The sequence below is a fragment of the Anolis sagrei genome, chromosome 2, assembly GCF_037176765.1.
Source record: "Anolis sagrei isolate rAnoSag1 chromosome 2, rAnoSag1.mat, whole genome shotgun sequence".
Lineage (NCBI taxonomy): Eukaryota > Metazoa > Chordata > Lepidosauria > Squamata > Dactyloidae > Anolis > Anolis sagrei.
Genome location: NC_090022.1, coordinates 152,327,386 through 152,340,853, shown reverse-complemented (window position 1 = coordinate 152,340,853; position 13,468 = coordinate 152,327,386). Strand labels below are relative to the sequence as shown.

The window sequence follows — 13,468 nt, the reverse complement described above, 5'->3', positions numbered from 1 at the left end:
GGGCTACTATTTATATCTCTCACCCACACACCCATTCAGATAAAAAACCACCAATTTTATGATGAATTTAGCTCCAGCGTGAGGGACTGAAGGCAGCTAGGCATGAATCAAGGTGCATATCCATTTTTGATCTATTTTCAGAATGACGCTTCCTGCAGGATACCAACTCCCACAACACCTTGTGAGATGAATGTATTTTAAATGGCAATTTTCTCTCTGTGTGACTTGGCACTTTATAAATATCCACACCAGAAGGAAAATGATGTTCCCGCATGTAGTACATTATATTTTCAAAAATGCTGAACAGTCTGTGACTATCAGTTGAATGAGGCTGAGCAAACCTTATGTCCAGCCACTTTAAAACAAGCATAATACCAGATGCGTCTAAAGATAATTCAGTATAAAGCACAACAGGAATAACTTCTGATCTCACAATAAACCCATCTCACTTTTGTTTGTTTCCAAATGATACCAAATCAAATTTATATATACTGTATATAAAAAATAGGTGGCAGCACACTGTTGATTCAGAGTACTTACTTAGGCAATCCCTTGTTGTCCAAGTATGATGGCTTCCAAGTGTAGTGTCTTGGTGGTGGATACGTAGGTGACTGTGGAACCCTATTCTTGACCCGCATATTCTTCCACACTGAGGGCATCCATTTCCAGGAGAAAGGTGGTCCTGGTCAGGATTGGCTTGATGCACCTTCCTCTTGGCACATTTCTCTCTTTCACCCTTCATTCATGCCTCTTCAAATTCCACAGCACTGCTGGTCACAGCTGACCTCCAGTGAGAGCGCTCAAGGCCCAGGGCTTCCCAGTTTTTAAGGTTGGCTTTAAGCCCATCTTTAAATCTCTTTTCCTGTCCACCAACATTCTGTTTTACATTCCTGAGTAACTGCTTTGGGAGACGGTTATCAGGTATTCGGTCAATGTGGCCAGTCCTGCATAGTTGATGGTGGAGGACCATCGCTTCAGTGCTGGTAATCTTTGCTTCTTCCAGCATGCTGACATTTGTCCGCCTGTCTTCCCAAGAGATTTGCAGGATTTTTGGAGGCAACGCTGATGGAATTGTTCCAGGAGTTGAGTGTGACATCTGTAGACAGTCCACAGGCACATAACCGGGTTGGGAGGACAATAGCTTTTATAAACAAGCATATTTCCCAATTCTCTAACACTCTCTGCTTCTTTCAGAGTAGAATATTATGTACAGATCAAAACTGTCAAAACATATCAAATGACTTTGGTACAGGGCTTGGAAAACTGTGTTTTATAGCAAATCCTCAGCACACTTTTTAATTCCTGGAAAATTTGTTCAGATAGGTTTGGTACCTTTTAGAAGCACACTCCACATTTGTGAACATTGATCATAACAATTTCTTCCTTTTCTGGAATCTTAGTGGACCAGCAGTCAATAGCGCACAGACTGATTCTCTTCAAGTAGCGCTACAATAGAATATAATTTACCCAGGAAAGGATAGGATAATTTACCCAATTAGTCTAATTTAACTATTTTTGTCCTGCCTCTTTGCACAAGTACTCTCAAGATGGCTATTAAGTCTAAACATTCTCCAACACGTATTGCAATTCTAAGAAAAATGCTTTCAGGAAAATTGGGTTAAGAGGTAGTCATTATGCCTTCATTTCTGTCTTCTAGTTCAAATAGACAGGAATGCTATGTTACAAACACCAAGCCAGGCTGGATTTTACCTGCCATATAATGCAGTTTCGAGCTGCATCGTAAGTCAGTGTAGACCCAGAGTAGTTAAACTGCATTATGTAGATCTCAGCACTGACCATATAATGCAGTTCAAACTGGATTATACAACAAGGTAGATTCAGCCCCAGGCTAGATCTACACTGTCCTATATCCCTGGACCTAACCCCAGATTATCTGCTTTGAACAGGATTATATGAGTCTCCACTGCCATATAATCTGGGATAAGAAGATAACATGGGATCAGATCCTGGGACATAGGGCAGCGCAGATCCAACTTTATCCCCTTTCTACACTGCCCTGTATCCCAGGATAATCTGATCCGAGATTATCTGCTTTGAATTATATAGGTCTCCACTGCCATATCATCTGAGATAAACAGATAATCTGGGATCAGATCCTGAGATATAGAGCAGTGTAAAAGGGGCCTCCAGTTCTCCCAACTGGGCAACCTCGAGACACGCTGCTTTAAAATCCTAATTATCCCAACCTTGCATACCCCTTCGCAAAGCTAGTTGGGGATGATGGGGAATATAGTCCAATTTATCTGGAAGGCATTAATTTTGGGAAAGCTATGTTAAACCTGAGTGGTGTGAGTGTGCCAATGTATAAATGTATACATCAGGTAAAACTCAAGTTTTGAAATGTTGAGGTTTGGATTCAGTCTTCCATCACCATTCAGTGTCTTGTCCATGTTGTTTTGTGTGATGCAAAATGGTCTCCTTTTTTGCACAGCCTGACACTTGATAATAAGAATGCAAAGTAACATACTTCGTTAATGTGTCTGAAGTATTAATGCCTACACGAGAGCTAGCAAGTGTGGTGGCTTGAACATTGGGAGTAGGACTCTGGAGACCAACCCAGTGGATGACCTTGGGCATGTCACACACTCTCAGCCGCAGAGAACGGCAAAGCCAACTCTCCTTGGAACCAATCTTGCTAAGAAGACCCTGTGATAAGATTGCCATTAATCAGAAATGACTTGAAGACACACAACTGTGCTTGCACACAGACAGGGAGCGAGCAGGGGTGATCTTGGCTTCTGAAAATGCCCCATGGAATAGTAAATAAAACTTCACTCCTTCCAGCTATGTCCTGTGTCAGGTTGAGAACACTTTGAGGAAGAGGATGATTTTTTAAAAATATGTGTTGTTGTGAAAATTTTATGCTTATGCTGTTTTGTTAATTTTATGTCATGCTTTTTACTCTGTATGTTTTGGTGATGTTGCTTGGAAACCACCATGAGTCCTCCTCAGGGAGATGAAGCGGTATATAAATAAAGTATTATTATTATTCTGACACAAAAGTACAGTATGTCACAGCAAACGAGATCTACATGCTGGATTTCATATCACAAAATCACAAGTCGAACACTTCCCAAGTGTCTAGGACTGTGTGATGTATTTTCAAATGACGCAAGCAGAACCAAGTAAGGTGGCCTTTTGCAGTTGACAGATCGTGATTTTGTCGATGTTTATTGTTTCCAAATGCTGGCTGAGATCTTTTGGCACGGCACTCAATGTGCCAATGACCACTGGGACCACTTGTACTGGTTTATGCCAGAGCCTTTGCAGTTCAATTTTGAGGTCTTGATAGCGGCTGAGTTTTTCCTGTTGTTTTTCCTCAATGCGGCTGTCACCTGGTATGGCGACATCCAGCCTTTTTTCTTTTCCACAATCATGATGTCTGGTATATTGTGTTCCAAAACTTTGTTGTTGTTGTTGTTGTTGTTGTTATTGTTGTAGAGAGGAATAATGCCTGTCTATTGTTTGGCTCACCAATTTGAGGATTATTATCAGAGAGTCTCTAAAGCAGGCATGAGCAAACTTTGGCCCTCCAATTGTTTCGGACTTCAACTCCTACAACTCCTAGTAGAAGGTAAAGGTTTTCCCCTGACATTAAGTCCAGTCGTGTCTGACTCTGGAGGTTGGTGCTCATCTCTAAGCCAAAGAGCCGGCATTGTCCGTAGACACCTCCGTAGACTGCATGGTGCGCCGTTACCTTCCTGCTGGAACCTATTGATCTACTCACATTTGCATATTTTTGAACTGCTAGATTGGCAGAAGCTGAGTCTGACAGCAGAAGCTCACGCCACTCCCCGGATTCGAACATGCAACCTTTTGGTCAACAAGTTTAGCAGCTCAGAGGTTTAGCCCACTGCACCATCGTGGGCTCCATCCTACAATTCCTAACATCTAGTAAACTGGCTGGCATTTCTGGGAGTTGGTCCAAAATGCCTGGAGGGCCAAAGTTTGCCCATGCCTGCGAAGGGCCATTGCGTTCGTCCATTAAAGTGCTTCTTAACAACAACTAGATCCCTCTCAGTGCAAGGAAACGGCTCACATATCTTCACAGACAAATTCATTCCAGAGTTTAAGACCTCTGTGGGTTCACAGCACATATGGTAGGAGGAGGTGTGCAAGCAGAAAACATGATGTGGATGAGTCATCTGGGCAAATCCGTGAGTCTACACATCAGATTCTTATTTGAAATACATTGTCTTCCAACTTCCCGGAGTGTAACTTAAAGAAAGCCTCGAAACCTTCCATCCAAAATTATTGAATGCCTAGTGGCATCTTAAGGACAAATTCATGTATAAGGCACAAGAGTCTATCCTTTTCTTCTGGTCTCTCAGGCTAGTTGTACAAGATTATATCTTTATCTTCTGAACTGACTGCAAACAACATCCTGGTTCCAGATCCACCACCAATGAGGCAAACTGCATTAGAAAGTGGTTGTTGTGTGCCTTCAAGTCATTTCTAACTTATCCCCAAACAAACCTGTTATGAAGTTTTCTTGGCAAGCTTTGACCCAAGGAGGTTTGGCACGGGTGGTTGAGAGAGGATGGCTTGCTCAGGCCGGATCCACTCTGCCCTATACCCCTGGGTCTGATCCCAGATTATCTTCTTATCCCAGATTATCTGGCAGTGTAGACTCATATAATCCAGTTCAAAGCAGATAGTTTCCCTTACTAAACAGAAACTACTGTATTTGTGATCTCTCCACAGTTTGCCTGCTTGATCCAAATATCGAGCAGCAGGAAGAGACAGTTAATAAATTCATGATTATTATTGTTATACTTTACATTCTTCTTATTACCAATATATTACTATTGTTATTGTTATTATTAAAAAGTAAAGGTAAAGGTAAAGTCTAGTCACATCCAACTCTGGGGGTGATGCTCATCTCCATTCCTAAGCCAAAGAGCCGGCGTTGTCTGTAGACACTTCCAAGGTCATGCGGCCAGCATGACTGCATGGAGCGCCTTTACCTTCCCGCCAGAGCAGTACCTGTTGATCTACTCAAATGTGCATGTTTTTGAACTGCTAGGTTGGCAGAAGTTGGGGCTAACAGCACGAGCTCACCCAGCTCCCCGGATTTGAACCACTGACCTTTCAGTCAGCAAGTTCAGCAGCTCAGTGATTTAACCCGCTGCACCATTGGGGGCTCCATTATTACAATTATACTATTATTATCATTACAAATACAAAAACCAGAGCTCTTCCAGCATTTTGCAGACAAAATTAGTGCGTCAGAAATGATATATTTCAATACACTTGTGTTGTATTATATTACAGTTTTCCAAACTGTGTGCTGTGATATGTTAAGTGTGCCGGCTGCAGTGTGTAGGCGTGCCATGCAAATGTAATAAGAAATGACAAAAACCTTGGAAATATATATTATCTTACAGATCTATATAAATAAAAATGTAGTGTTCGTTTGTGGAATGAACATAACTCAAAAACCATTGGACAAATTGTCGCCAAATTTGGCCACAAGACGCCTACTAACCCAAGGAGTCACCATCACTTTAAAAAATGATTTTGTCATTTGGGAGTTGTAGTTCCTGGGATTTATAGTTCACCTAAAATCAAAGAGCATTCTGGACTCCACTAATGATTGAATTGAACCAAACATGGCACACAGGACTCACAAGACCAACAAAAAACAGTAGAAGGGTTTGGTGGGCATTGACCTTGAGTTTGCGAGTTGTAGTTCACCTATATCCAGAGAGCACTATTTATTTATTTATTTGATGCACTTATTAACCGCCATTCTCAGCCCTAAGGGCGACTCATGGCGGTGTACAGTACACATAAAAGACAATTACAAAAAAGCCAGTTTCAACAACATATAAACTATACAACAATTACAGACTACACTAAACATCCGCTTCGTCTCTTAGTGGAATCATAGCCAGTCTCATATTCCTTGTTCCATTCCAGTTCTCATTACCGTATTGTTTAGCACTTAATTAAATGCCCTCTCGAACAGCCATGTCTTAAGGCTTTTTCGAAAGGACATGAGGGAAGGCGCCTGTCTGATGTGTGCAGGGAGAGTGTTCCACAGCCGGGGGGCCACCACCGAGAAGGCCCTCTCCCTCGTCCCCGCCAGCCGTGCCTGTGAGGCAGGCGGGATCGAGAGAAGGGCCTCCCCAGACGATCTCAAGGTCCTCGTGGGCTCGTAGGCCAAGATGCGGTCAGAAAGGTATTTTGGGCCGGAACCGTTTAGGGCTTTGTAGGCCAAAACCAGCACCTTGAATTGGGTCCGGTAGCAAATCGGCAGCCAGTGGAGCTGGGACAACAAGGGCGTTGTGTGCTCCCTGCCACCCGCTCCAGTTAGTAACATGGCTGCCGCGCGCTGAACCAGCTGAAGCTTCCGGGCCGTCTTCAAGGGCAGCCCCACGTAGAGAGCGTTGCAGTAGTCCAGGCGGGATGTGACAAGAGCGTGTACCACCGTGGCCAAGTCAGACTTCCCGAGATACGGGCGCAGCTGGCGCACGAGCCTGAGCTGTGCAAATGCTCCCCTGGTCACCGCTGAAACCTGGGGGTCCAGGCTCAACGATGAGTCCAGAGTCACACCCAAGCTGCGAACCTGCGCCTTCAAGGGGAGTGCGACCCCGTCCAGCACAGGCTGTAACCCTATACCCCGTTCGGCCTTGCGACTGACCAGGAGTACCTCTGTCTTGTCTGGATTTAGTTTCAGTTTGTTCGCCCTCATCCAGACCGTTACAGCGGCCAGGCACCGGTTCAGGACCTCGACAGCCTCCTTAGTAGCAGGTGGGAAGGAGTGACAGAGTTGGACATCATCTGCGTACAGATGACACCGCACCCCGAAACTCCGGATGATCTCACCCAGCGGCTTCATGTAGATATTAAACAGCATGGGGGACAGTATGGAACCCTGTGGCACCCCACAAGTCAAAGGTTGTGGTGCGGAACAGGAGTCCCCCAATGACACCTTCTGGGTGCGACCCTCCAGAAATGACTGGAGCCACTGCAGAGCAGTGCCCCCAAGACCCATTTCCGCAAGGCGCCCCAGAAGGATACCGTGGTCGACGGTATCGAAGGCCGCTGAGAGGTCCAGGAGCACCAACAGGGACACACTCCCCCTGTCTAGCTCCCGGCGCAGATCATCCACTAAGGCGACCAAGACCGTCTCGGTACCATGCCCCGGTCTGAAACCAGACTGTGCCGGATCCAGATAATCCGTGTCTCTCAAGAATACCTGGAGTTGTGAGGCCACCACGCTTTCCATGACTTTGCCCAAGAAGGGGAGATTGGAAACAGGCCGAAAGTTGTCTAATTTAGTGGGGTCCAGTGATGGCTTCTTCAACAGCGGCTTTATGATAGCCTGTTTTAGGCTCGCTGGAATCTTGCCTTCCCGAAGGGAGGCATTCACCACCACTGTTACCCACTCAGCCAATCCCCCTCTGGCCTCCCTCAGAAGCCAGGATGGGCAGGGGTCTAGGATGGACGTGGTGGGCCTCATTCCTCCAAGTATCTTGTCCACATCCTCGGGTTTCACAAACTGAAAAGAATCCATCAAAATAGGACAAGCAGGTGCTCTTGTTACATTCTCGGAGTCTGCATCTAACGCGGCGTCCAGCCCAGAACGGATCAAGGCGACTTTGTCTGCAAAGAACCGAGCAAATGCTTCACAGCGCGCGACCGAATTGTCAGGGCTCCCACCTGCAGTGGTGGGAGTTAAAAGACCTCTGACAATCCGAAACAACTCCGCCGGACGGTTCTTTGCAGACGCAATAGTGGCCGCAAAGAAAGTTTTCTTTGCGGCCTTTATTGCCGCGGCATATGCCCTAAGAAAGGACACAAACCGTGCTCGGTTTGACTCGCTCGGATCTGAACGCCACACGCTCTCTAGTTCCCTCTTCCTTCGCTTCATCACTGCCAGCTCCTCAGTAAACCAAGGGGCTGGTTTAGCTCGGCTACTTGAGAGGGGACGTTCCGGAGCAATCATGTCAATAGCCCTGGCCATCTCCCCATTCCAGAGAGCCACCAAGGCTTCGACATGGTCACCTACCGAGGTGGCGGGAAAATTATTGCAGAGGTTAGGGGGCGCAGTGAGCCTAAATCTGATCAGGAAGTGGTCGGTCCATGGCAACGGAGAGATGGACAACTCCTCCACACCGCCACCCTGTTCCCATCCCTGGCAGAAAACCAAATCCAATGTGTGTCCAGCACAGTGGGTGGGGCCAGATATTTGTTGGGACAGCCCCATGGTTGCCATGGCAGACATGAAGTCCTGAGCCGCACCTGTGAGGGTCGCCTCGGCATGGATGTTGAAGTCTCCCAGCACAAGGAGCTGTTGAGACTTCAACGCCAGGCTCGAGACCACCCCCGCTAGCTCAGGTAGGGAGACTGTAGTGCAGCGAGGTGGACGGTACACTAACAGAATCCCTATTCTGTCCCGGTCACCCACCCTCAGGTAGACGCTTTCAAAATTTGTGGTCTGCGGGATGGGGCACCTGGTCAGATGGATGGAATCTCTATAGACCACTGCGACCCCGCCTCCCCGCCCTCCGGATCTCGGTTGGTGCTGCACGGAGAAGCCCGGAGGACAAAGCTGGGTCAGATTTACTCCTCCAGCTTCATCCAACCAGGTCTCCGTGATGCACGCCAGATCTGCCCGCTCGTCCAGGATTAGGTCCTGGATCCAGGTCGTTTTTCCGTTGACAGATCTGGCGTTCAACAGCACCACCTTCAGTCCAGAGGGTCCGCTCACCTGGTTACACCAATTTACCTTAGGAGACCGAGTTGGAATTGTTAATGTTTTGGATAAATGGTCCGAATTTGGCCGAATTTGAGGTCTCCTTTTCCCGCATCTCCTCCTTCCCACCACGACCTCTATGGGGGCCCCTCGGCTAGTGGAACACCTCCCCTCCTCCATGCCGCAGTTCCTGACCAGGGTCTTAATCTCTATTTCATCAGATGTTTGAAATGTTGGCGTTTTTTCTTGCCAATTACTTTGGTCTTCTTTGTCCCCCCTCCCCTCCTCATTGTTCTTCACAGGCTCCAGCCCACTTCCTCCCCTGCTTCTTCCACCAGTCAATAGTATCAGAGACAGTATACATAGGAGGGTGGGGGACCACATGGATGGGAACAATACACTTCGGTAGATGGTAAATACAGATGGTAAACGTTCAACCGCAAAATAGGGTGGTCCCTAGAGTGCTAGAGTCTTAAGTGCAACAGTAGTAACAGTAGCAAAATCCACGGCTACAAGGGTAGTTCTTAAAGTGCAGGAATTTAAAGTGCGACAAGATATTAAAGTGCAACAAGCCCAAAACTTGGCCCTCAATGCTACTAAAGTGCGGCAGGGGGACTCGGGGAAGGGACAAAGTGCAAAAACAGTTGGCGACAGAGGCAGGCGCCTTTAAAGTGCTATGCTATGCTCTTATTATCACATTAGCAGCAAGTTAGGATGGAACTATAACGTTCGATGTTGGCAATATGTAAACACAGTAAACAAGAGATTGACAGTTGGCACAAGTGCTATGATTCAGATGTAAAACAGACGATTGATGTAAGATAGCGGATGGACCTCCGGAGGTGGTCGACACGGTGGCGGTCGGCCCAGTTGGTCTCTATCCGGTTAAATAGCGCAGGCAACACAAGGCCAAGGCAGGTGCAACACAGCTTTATAGTCACTCCCTCCTTGGAGGATTGCTGAGTCGCACCCAGTTGGAAAGGGCCTGGGGCTTCTCCTACTCACAGGTAGTCCAGGGCAGCCAAGCTGGATGTAAGGATTCAGGACCCCTGTGGCAGGAGCAGCAGCAGTCTGAGACTAGGCCAAGGCAGGTGCAACACAGCTTTATAGTCACTCCCTCCTTGGAGGATTGCTGAGTCGCACCCAGTTGGAAAGGGCCTGGGGCTTCTCCTACTCACAAGTAGTCCAGGGCAGCCAAGCTGGATGTAAGGATTCAGGACCCCTGTGGCAGGAGCAGCAGCAGTCTGAGACTAGGCCAAGGCAGGTGCAACACAGCTTTATAGTCACTCCCTCCTTGGAGGATTGCTGAGTCGCACCCAGTTGGAAAGGGCCTGGGGCTTCTCCTACTCACAAGTGGTCCAGGGCAGCCGAGCTGGGTGGAAGGATTCAGGACCCCTGTGGCAGGAGCAGCAGCAGTCTGAGACTAGGCCAAGGCAGGTGCAACACAGCTTTATAGTCACTCCCTCCTTGGAGGATTGCTGAGTCGCACCCAGTTGGAAAGGGCCTGGGGCTTCTCCTACTCACAAGTGGTCCAGGGCAGCCAAGCTGGATGGAAGGATTCAGGACCCCTGTGGCAGGAGCAGCAGCAGTCTGAGACTAGGCCAAGGCAGGTGCAACACAGCTTTATAGTCACTCCCTCCTTGGAGGATTGCTGAGTCGCACCCAGTTGGAAAGGGCCTGGGGCTTCTCCTACTCACAAGTGGTCCAGGGCAGCCAAGCTGGATGGAAGGATTCAGGACCCCTGTGGCAGGAGCAGCAGCAGTCTGAGACTACGGACTCAAACAATTATGGATCTGGACCAAAATTGACATGAATATTCCATATGTCCAAATATGAACACAGATGGAGTTTGGGGGAAATAGACCTTGATATTTGGGAGTTGTAGTTGCTGAGATTTGTAGTTCACCTACAATCAAAAAGCATTCTGAACCCCACCAACAACAGTATTGGGTTAAACTTCTCACACAGAACCCCCATGACCAACATAAAGTACTTAAGGCCATCCAGTCCGTCTCCCTTCACCAGGGCAAGAAAACGTAATCAAAGCCCTCCTGACAAAGAGCCATCCAGCCATAGATATAGATAGATATATATGATTCACACGCACACACACACACAGATAGTATCATAGATCTGAAAGGGACCCCTAAAGAAGGACATATATATATGTTGCATGTTCCAGAGTAGGCAAACCAGACCTCCACATCAACACTTACAAACAACAAGAAACACTGTTTAACCACAAGCATAAAGAAATTACATATATTAGAAACCAACACTTTCTGATTACTTTATTTTCCAGATCACCAGATTGGGCCACAACAATGCGTGTCAGGGGACCGCTAGTCATATTGTGTGTGTGTGTGTGTGTGTTTGTGTGAAAGGTTTTCTCGAGATACATTGAGCCCTCATAATTTCATGATGACCATTTGTGTATGTGTCCATAGCTCTTCAAGGGGCTCTTCCACCCTGACATAGAACCCAGAATGTCAAGGCAGATAATCCACAAAATGCATCAGTTGTGTTAATTTTGTGATGGTTTTAAATGTGGCATGTTATTTATTTTGTTTTAAATTATCTGCTATATTTTTTATGACGATAAGCTGCTCTGAGTCCCTTGTTGGGAGATGGTCCGGTGTATAAATAAAGTTTATTATCATCATCATCATCATCATCATCGTTGTTGTTGTTGTTGTTATTTGAAACACAACAAGATGAATCCACAGCAAACAAGATCACTCTGCTGGCTGTTGTATTGCATCACACACTGGACACTTCCCAAGTGTCTAGGACTGTGTGATGTATCGGCGAATAATGCATGCAGATCCCAGTAGGGTGGCATTTCTGCAGCTGGCAGATGGTAATCTTGTCAGCGCTGATTGTGTTTAAGTGCAGGCCGAGTTCTTTAGGCACTGCACCCAGTGTGCCAATCACCACTGTCATTATTATTATTATTATTATTATTATTATTATTATTTGAAACACAACAAGATGAGTCCACAGCATCAGTGTCTTAGGATCACTCTGCTACCTGTTGAACTGGATCACACGTCGGCCACTTCCCAAGTGTCTAGGACTGTGTGATATATTGGTGAATGATGCGCGCAGATCCTAGTAAGGTGGTCTTCTGCAGTTGGCAGATGGTAATCTTGTCAGCGCCACTTGTGTTTAAGTGCAGACCAAGGTCTTTAGGCACTGCACCCAGTGTGCCGATCACCACTGGGACCACCTTGACTGGCTTGTGCCAGAGTCTTTGCAGTTCGATCTTTAAATCCTCATATCATGTCAGATGATGATTATTATTATTATTATTTGAATTGAGTTATCTGAATCCACACTGCCATATAATCCAGTTCAATGTGGATTTTATACAGCTGTGTAGAAGGAGCCTAAGCAGTTAGTTTAACCTCCACTTTGTGAGTAAAATTGAATGACGGTGTCACGAAACGACGCATCCCTGGAAAGTGTGTCACCAACCTGGAATGTTTGGAAAACTATGGTCCAATTCAGCACGCAGAACCTAAACTCCTAAAGCCTTGTGTACAACTGAATGGAGTTGGCTTTTGTGGTCTCTTCTAATTCTATTAATTGCCCTTCTTGCACTGTGTTCTCTGCCCCTGAAAGCATCTTCCTGATCTCCTCCTAGGCTGTGCTTTCTGCTCTGAGACACAAAGAGGCAAGGCAGGGATTGCAAGGGATCCTTTCCCACCTGAAATCAGGAAAGACTTCAGCAGGAATGCCAAAAGGACTGGAACAAAAGCAGGGAATGTGTGTGTGTGTGTGCTGCAGGACCTACATTTTCTAGAAGAGGAGTTAAAGCAGCACAAGCACAAGCAGTCAAGACACCCACCCAAAGTGGGTCTCCCTCCCTCCCTCCCTCCCTCCCTCTCTGCAGCCCACCCACTCCTTTCCTGTCCCTGTTCAAAGCCAAGGGGGAGGGCTGAGAAGGCAAACTTTCCCCCTCCCCCCAAAAGGGCCCGGATCCCCCTCTTCCCTTACCTTCTCTCACCGCATCCCATCCGCTGGCTGGCCCCACGATGGAGGCAGGAAAACACCCGAGGAAAGGAGCCACTCCCCCGAGCTCCACCGCGCACGGGCGTCCGGGTCATAGAGAGCTTCCAAGGGAAGAGAGGCGGAGGAAAAGAGCAGGGAAGGAAGAACAGGAGGAGAGGAAGGAAGGAAAGAAAGGGACAGAGGGAGGAAGAAAAGAGAGCCCGGGCATTCCAGGGAGTGAGATTCACAGAACCCGAGAGTTAGAAGGGACCCCAAGGGCCACCCAGTGCAAACCCCTTCTGCCATGTAGGAAAGGCACAATCAAAGCATTCCTGACAGATGGACATCCAGTCTAGTGGACTGGACCATCTGCAAAGGAAAGCATTCCTGAGAGAACTGGGGCATCATAGAATCATAGAGTTGGAAGAGACCCCCAAAAGGGCCATCCAGTGCAAACCCCTGCCTGTTGGAACACACCATCAAAGCACCACCAACAGATGACCATCCAGTCTAGTGGATTGGACCATCCGCAAAGGAAAGCATCCCTGAGAGAACTGGGACATCAGAACCATAGAGTTGGAAGAGACCCACAGAGGCCACCCAGTGCATGTAGGAACACACCATCAAAGCATTCCTGACAGATGGACATCCAGTCTAGTGGATTGGATCATCTGCAAAGGAAAGCATCCCTGAGAGAACTGGGAAATCAGAATCAGAGAGGTGAAAGGGACCCACAAAGGCCATCCAGTA

The 13,468-nt window shown here is 47.2% G+C and overlaps 1 protein-coding gene across 2 annotated transcripts in view; it reads right to left on the bottom strand.

Annotated features, from left to right (window-relative positions):
* The window catches only part of FBXO10 (F-box protein 10), a 47,500-nt gene extending 34,650 nt beyond the window's left edge, over positions 1-12,850 (bottom strand). Inside the window, exon 1 of one of the 2 annotated variants that reach the window (XM_060763753.2) lies at positions 12,725-12,850. The gene's annotated coding sequence lies outside the window, so the exon portion shown is untranslated. Of the gene's footprint in view, positions 1-540; positions 1,009-12,724 lie in introns of those variants that run through there. The other variant, XM_067463969.1, reaches the window with a different exon arrangement.
* Between the last annotated feature and the right edge of the window lie 618 nt (positions 12,851-13,468).